Source organism: Arabidopsis lyrata (genome assembly GCF_000004255.2).
Source record: "Arabidopsis lyrata subsp. lyrata unplaced genomic scaffold ARALYscaffold_7, whole genome shotgun sequence".
NCBI classification, from domain to species: Eukaryota; Viridiplantae; Streptophyta; class Magnoliopsida; order Brassicales; family Brassicaceae; genus Arabidopsis; species Arabidopsis lyrata.
In genome coordinates, this window is record NW_003302549.1 from 17,650,319 (window position 1) to 17,655,891 (window position 5,573).

Consider the following 5,573-nt stretch of genomic DNA (forward strand, 5'->3'; position numbering starts at 1 on the left):
TTGGAGCTTCTAAGCGGAAAAACACTAGTTTAGCTTTTGGGATCCGGTTGCTGTTCTAGTTCTTATATTCAATCATACACACGAGATCTAGTCATATTTGACTCTAAAAACACTAACCAAGATTCTTATTTCCTCTCAAAGCTTTTTGGGTGTGGCCGAAGTCCTATGACTTTTTAGTTTTAGAGCTTCTAAACGGAGAAACACTAGTTTAGCTTTTGGGATCCGGTTGCGGTTCTAGTTCTTATATCTAATCATACACACGAGATCTAGTCATATTTGACTCCAAAAACACTAACAAAACTTCTTATTGCCTCTCAACGCTTTTTGGGTATGGCCAAACTCCTATGAGTTTTTAGTTTTGGAGCTTCTAAACGGAGTGACACTTCTTTAGCTTTTGGGATCCGGTTGCGGTTCTAGTTCTTATACCCAATCATACACATGAGATCTAGTCATATTTGACTCCAAAAACACTAACAAAGCTTCTTAATACTACAAGAAATATTCACATTGATAGCACATGATGATAACTCATTTTCTGCAACTGCTATGAAAGATAAAATTTTAATTTTAGTTACTATATAATAGCAATAAAACAATGCTAAAACAGAAAATCATTAAAAAAGAAGCTAAAATCACTTGTTCCCCAATATTTAGACGAAATAATTCACTTAAACGCCATTTGACTCAGATCCAAAAATTTTAAACGCCAAAGCCCGAAAAATTAAAACCCTTCGCTTTACTATAACATGAAACATATCTCCAAACAAAAAAAAATCTCCCAAATCGAAGAAAGAGATTTGTTCGTGTGAGGTCTCTTCGACTCCGCCATAGCCTCCACCGTGAAGCTCGTCGTCGGCCTCCACCGTGAAGCTCGTCGCCGGCCTCAATTCGTGTTCACCGTGAAGCTCGTCGCCGGCCTCATTTCGTGTTCACCGTGAAGATCGTCGCCGGCTTGGGTTCGTGTCCACCGTGAAGCTCGTCGCCATCACGAAACAAAGTAAAGGTACATCTATTTCTGATTTCTTAAATTATGAACCCTAAACTATAGATTCTGCAATCACTAGTGGAGTGGATTCTGCAATCACTAGTGGAATTGAAGCAGATTTGAATATATCTATTCTCCTGTTCTGAAAATTGGAGACTTGTTGATTGAGGCCAGTCAATTGAAAATTGGAGACTTGTTGATTGAGGCCAGTCAAAAATTGGGGTTACTGCTTGATCAGCTTAGGCACCCTGCAGCAAAATCTCTAAATAGCTCGACGATTATTGTTCTCATCAACAGGTGCGTTGTTTTTAAGTGCATCTATATGTGCTGTTTAATTTGGTATTGTTGAATCAGTTTGAAGCTTGGAAAGGAGAAGAGTATACGTTTTGGTTCTTTTTTGTCTAGAAGATCTTTATAATCTGAACATGGATGAAAACCTTAGATTTGACTTTTAATTATGTTTCTTATACAGCCTTTAATCAGTTGCAAAGAAACGTCATGCATACTGTGGAAAAATTCTACATGTTCTACTGAGCTTGAATCCCCTAAGCTTTCTCAAGGAGTGCATGCTGCAGCAGCAAATCTTGCCTTGAAGACTATATTTCTCTCATGCTTGAAATGTACACATCCCACTGCCCGAAAAATTAAAACCCTTTGCAATTTTCTGTATGTTGTCAATTTTCTCCAGTGGAAGGACCGGTTGATCAGTGCTCCTAAAGAGATAGAAGGTGGAGGTCGGGCAGCCAAAGCAAAAGATCTCTTTTACAAGACTAACGGAAGCACTCAAGATAAAGACAGTGTAGAGGATACCAAGGTGAAGGAGGAGCACGATCATGAAAGGTTATTTCTATGATTTCTAAGTATCTCTTAAAACGTTTGTTGATGCTCCGAAGAGTTAAAGCTCTAGATGATAATGGAGAGCTTGGAAATCAACTCAATGTCTGTGATTTATATATTACTTTCTAAGTTTGAGTTTAATTTTCCTAAAGGTCTTTGCTTTGTTCATTTATGTTTGTTTGCTACATCCAAATGAGAAGGAAGGTGTTTAGGAGAAGGAGCTTTCATGTTGTTGCAGGAGCTTAAGTGGTAAGATGTTTCTTCAAGTTTTAAACTCCATCTTAGCTTAATACTAAGGCTGTCATGATTATGTCCAAGCTAACAAAGTACGTTGTATATACATATGTGTATGTTTGGTAGATGTATTCCCATGTGTCGATTTCTTTTTTCATCTTAGTGAATAAGAGTTGTAAGATGGTGTATTTTGTCCCTTTGTTCTTACGTCATTTACTTGAAATCTCTTTATTTTACTAGCTTATGGTTTTTGTTTCAGTTGTGTTGGTCTTAAACATGACGTGACTCAACAGTTCTTCATGAAGTGTCATCACTCAAAAATCTTTTGTTTTATGTAGCCTACCGACATGAATGCTAATAGGAACAATTGTTCAGATCGAAGTTTTATCTGTCCTGCTTTTGATGAGGAGGCGAAATAGATAGAAGAGAAGAAATTGAATAGATCGAAGTGTCTCTGTCCTTATGATGTTAGTATAAGACTTGTAGGATGTTATGTAAGACTTGTCCTTATGATGTTAGTATAAGATTTGTAGGATGTTATGTACGACTTGTTTGGCTAATTGGTTAATGTAATTTTACTTGTTGATGATTTATATAATATAAAAATTATATTAATTAAATTTTACAAAATTGGGTTTCAATATAAATTAAATTTTATTTATAAAACTAAATTTATAAAGCGAAAAAAATGTTACAGCATTATATAAAAAAGCACTAAACGAGTGTTATAATAAAGTATATTATAGCATTCGGTTAGTGTTATAACGTGCAAAATGCTATCGTATATGAGGGTTTACCATAGCATTCCAAAAACGTTATCGTATGAAGGAGATCTACCATAACAGGGGCATAAGACAGCATTTATGAAAACGCTATTGATGACATATAATAGCTCTTTTCTCTTGTTAATAATGTAGATATTTCTTGTAGTGTAATGCCTCTAAAAGCTTTTTGGGTGTGGCCGAAGTCCTATGAGTTGTCTGTTTTGGAGATTCTAAACGGAGAAACACTAGTTTAGCTTTTGGGATCTAGTTGCGGTTCTAGTTCTTATATTCAATCATACACACGAGATCAAGTCATATTTGACTCCAAAAACACAAACAGAGCTTCTTAATGCCTCTCAAAGCTTTTTGGGTGTCGCCGAAGTCCTATGAGATTTTGGTTTTGGAGCTTCTAAACGGAGAAACACTAGTTTAGCTTTTGGGATCCGGTTGCGGTTCTAGTTCTTATATTCAATCATACACACGAGATCAAGTCATATTTGACTCCAAAAACACAAACAGAGCTTCTTAATGCCTCTCAAAGCTTTTTGGGTGTGGCCGAAGTCCTATGAGACTTTGGTTTTGGAGCTTCTAAACGGAAAAACACTAGTTTAGCTTTTGGGATCCGGTTGCGGTTCTAGTTCTTATATTCAATCATACACACGAGATCAAGTCATATTTGACTCCAAAAACACTAACAAAGATTCTTAATGCCTCTCAAAGCTTTTTGGGTGTGGCCGAAGTCCTATGAGATTTTGGTTTTGGAGCTTCTAAACGGAGAAACACTAGTTTAGCTTTTGGGATCTAGTTGCGGTTCTAGTTCTTATATTCAATCATACACACGAGATCTAGTCATATTTGACTCCAAAAACACTAACATAGATTCTTAATGCCTCTCAAAGCTTTTTGGGTGTGGCCGAAGTCCTATGAGTTTTTGGTTTTGGAGCTTCTAAACGGAGAAACACTAATTTAGCTTTTGGGATCCGGCTGCAGTTCTAGTTCTTATAATCGAGATCTAGTCATATTTGACTCCATAAACACTAACAAAGCTTCTTATCGCCTCTCAAAGCTTTTTGGTTTTGGAGCTTCTAAACGGAGGAACACTAGTTTAGCTTTTGGGATCCGGTTGCGGTTCTTGTTCTTATATACAATCATACACACGAGATCTTGTCATATTTGACTCCAAAAATACTAACCAAGCTTCTTATTGCCTCTCAAACCTTTTTGGGTGTGGCCGAAGTCCTATGAGTTTTTGGTTTTGGAGCTTCTAAACGGAGTAACACTACTTTAGCTTTTTGGGATCCGGTTGCGGTTCTAGTTCTTATATCTACTCATACACACGAGATCTAATCATATTTGACTCCAAAAACACTAACAAAGCTTCTTATTGCCTGATAATAGGATTTCTCTATCTAACAAGTATCAATCCCTAATACACATGCCATTGTAGTATATCAGGTTTATCAATCCAATCTCAGTGTGACTGCAAGCATTCAAGATATGAAACAGAAAGCAGATAAGTCAAGCCAATTATGAAACGGTTTTGTGTGTTTCTATTGATCCTAAGCAACCAATTTAACATGCAAATACCAAATTTAAAAGCATAAAAAAAGAACTAAACAGCAAGTAAACAAGAGCAAGAAGTAAACTAAAGACCAGAAACTATGATGCATAAGCTTCGGAAAAGAAACTAGCAACCTAACAATGCAGAGAAACGATCTAGGCCTAACAAGTCGAGCTAAGCAACAGAGACTAACAGAAACAAGATTTAAACAATCAAATAGAGATAAAGGATCCTGAGGAATGGGGTAATCGATTATGGCAGTCTCCTTAGTCTACCTAGGTGGTTAACAAACTCAATCAAGCTATCCCTAGACAATAGATTCGAATACAAATCAATCCACTCTCGTGACAGAGATTCTCAAGCTAAATCACTTTCATACTCAATTCTCATTGAAGAAATATAACCTAGCAGGCATTATGATTCAATCTAATAAAGTCAATAAGCATTCTAAACATCCAATCTCTTGGGCTAGAGTATGCAAATCTCTGGAATAGTTGGTTCAGACATTTCATCAAACACCTTTTGGGTGTGGAAATATCTGAGATCAACTTCCAATTGATCAGAGAGGAAATAGCATTAAGATCTACTAAACCAGAAGGGAAATCAAGCAATTCTACACTTAACCACCTAAATATACAAATGATTCCACACCTAATCTAACCCATCCTCAAGAACCCTAATTCACTACTCAAGAACACTGAAGAACATCATGCATAAAAACCCAGAAAACGTTTCAAACCCAGAAATCATTGAAAAGCAAGTATGTTATAGATAAGAGACAGATCTACAACTTTGATGAAGAAAAGAAATGCAAAAACTCAAAGGATCAACAGGAAAAACGATTACAAAAACTAGGGTTTATGAGAGAACAGAGCAATATCTGCTGGGTAAAAGGAATATCCCCTGGACAATAGCATGTACCCCTATTTATAGGAAATACTAGGTTGCCCTAATTGGCTACAGGACAAAATAGAGAGTCGGTGGAGGCCAACTCGACGTGACGTCGAGCCTGCGTGGTCGAGTCCGTGTCCAGACTGCTTCCTGACGTCCTACTCGACGTGTCGTCGAGTCCATGTGGTCGAGGGGGAGTGATTCTTCAAAGGGTGCTCCTTGATGGTGTCCTACTCGACCTCACGTCGAGTTGGTGTGGTCGAGTCCAACCCTTGGTGGTTTCTGAGCGCCTGCTCGACCT

General features: G+C 37.4%; 1 long non-coding RNA gene across 5 annotated transcripts; it reads left to right on the top strand.

The window, feature by feature from the left end:
- Window positions 1-673: 673 nt before the first annotated feature.
- LOC9306466 lies at window positions 674-2,671 on the top strand. 5 transcript variants are annotated; one of them, XR_002330772.1, is made up of 5 exons: window positions 674-1,003; window positions 1,103-1,282; window positions 1,458-1,825; window positions 2,023-2,071; window positions 2,316-2,671. It is a non-coding gene; the product is annotated as an uncharacterized LOC9306466 (long non-coding RNA). The 5 variants fall into 5 exon arrangements; XR_002330770.1 differs by having other exon boundaries at window positions 675-1,003; window positions 1,089-1,282; window positions 2,395-2,671; XR_002330768.1 differs by having other exon boundaries at window positions 676-1,003; window positions 2,395-2,671.
- The last annotated feature ends 2,902 nt before the right edge of the window (window positions 2,672-5,573 follow it).